Source organism: Pyxicephalus adspersus, chromosome 4 (assembly GCF_032062135.1).
Source record: "Pyxicephalus adspersus chromosome 4, UCB_Pads_2.0, whole genome shotgun sequence".
Taxonomy (NCBI): Eukaryota; Metazoa; Chordata; class Amphibia; order Anura; family Pyxicephalidae; genus Pyxicephalus; species Pyxicephalus adspersus.
In genome coordinates, this window is record NC_092861.1 from 10972252 (window position 1) to 10973837 (window position 1586).

At 35.2% G+C, this 1586-nt stretch overlaps 1 long non-coding RNA gene across 1 annotated transcript in view; it reads left to right on the forward strand.

Moving 5' to 3' along the window:
• The first annotated feature begins 300 nt into the window (after positions 1 to 300).
• The window catches only part of LOC140328065 (uncharacterized), a 156119-nt gene continuing 154833 nt past the window's right edge, over positions 301 to 1586 (forward strand). The window contains exon 1 of the long non-coding RNA XR_011920223.1: positions 301 to 312. This is a non-coding gene — a long non-coding RNA (uncharacterized lncRNA). The remainder of the gene's footprint in view (positions 313 to 1586) is intronic.

The window sequence follows — 1586 nt, forward strand, 5'->3', positions numbered from 1 at the left end:
AAACTGTATATCCAATGCAGTATGGTACTACAAAAAATGAAGATCACTCAGAAGCTATATTATTAAACAGTTTTGCCACTGGTCAGTTTGGACAAAGTTGAACTTTTTTCCCAAGCCTATTATCTCTAGATAGCTTTTGTATCTGTTGTGGTTGCTATGTCTGCCATTCTTATCAGACCTGTAACTGGTATATAAGTAGGGTCAAAATGCCTATATCTTATTAAAATGCTGCTGCAGTATTTAGGCTAAGGCAGATAAAAAATGTCAAAACATTAATTACACATCAAAAACATATATATGCCAAAATACAATGTCGCTAACTCTTTATGTGAACATCACACTGTTCCTTAACACCACATACAGCCCAAATGCATCTTACATGTAGGCATTTTACATTTTTTTTTTTACAAATACCCCTGCAAACCAAACCCAGACACATTTCTTAATATTGCATTTTACCGCTGCTTTCCTAATCCCTAGGTTATTTGACCTTGTGCAAGATGAAATTTTCACAAAGCACTTTCCTCCACCATCATGTGACTGTGCTCCAACCCAGCAATAGGTTGGTCAGGCACCAAACGCTACATCGGTAGGATGAGCATTGTATGTGCTGTATTTCTGGAAATTGCTGCATTAGTGCCAGATTAGTGTAAAAGAGATAAACGTATAAACTATAAAAAGTTTAAAACTTTTATAAGGTAATCAAATGTACTGTTTTTTACAATTCACCTTTTTAATATTTTGTTCCTCACATTTTATTTCCGTTTTTTGTCAGTTTTTTGACAGTGACCCTTAGCATTTCCCATGTGGGACAAAACAACAGTTGTATTTTAATGTTCCACCACCCTAGCAGTACATATTTACCTACTCTTTACATTCCTGCCAACAGCCAGCAGAAATCAAAAAACCCCATGGACCATAGGACAGCATTATTTCTTCTTCTTCAACAGCCCTGTGTAGGTCTTGACTAGAGATGATTATAGGTGTTTGTCACTTACCAAGATCAGAAGCAAATTTACATGTTTGCATCAGCAAACATTAAAGCAGTTGATAAACTCTTGAAAGTTGGATGTCAGTGAAAGATGGGGTTTGTGCTAGTGGCCAATTGTGAATCTATACTAATGAACACTGTCTGCCTGTCTAAATGACAGGAACTTGAGTTATTTGTTTAAGTAGTGTTACTGTCCCTAACAACCAATGGCAATTCATTTTTATTTAAAATAAATTAAAAGCTGGAAACAGACAAAAAATTAAAATGTTTACATTACAGGAATGCAGAATATGCAACAAAATATTAGCTTCAAAGTCCTATAAATCCTTTCATTTATTCAAGCTCAAAATATTCCAGTTGCATCAAAACAAAAACAAAAAGGTACTGAAACATTTTTTTATTTTTAAAGGCAGTCACAGCCCAAATACAGCAAGCTGCAAAAAAGGACTTTACTTTCTAAGGTCTACTTGCTGCTGTCTCTTTTGGGAAAATTGATCTTCCCTTCCAAGAGAAGTAATATTACATTTCTACAGAGGACATCCCCTTTTAGTGTCCCTGTTAACCTCCCTAGCGGTTCATTTCTTTCCGGTTTTAT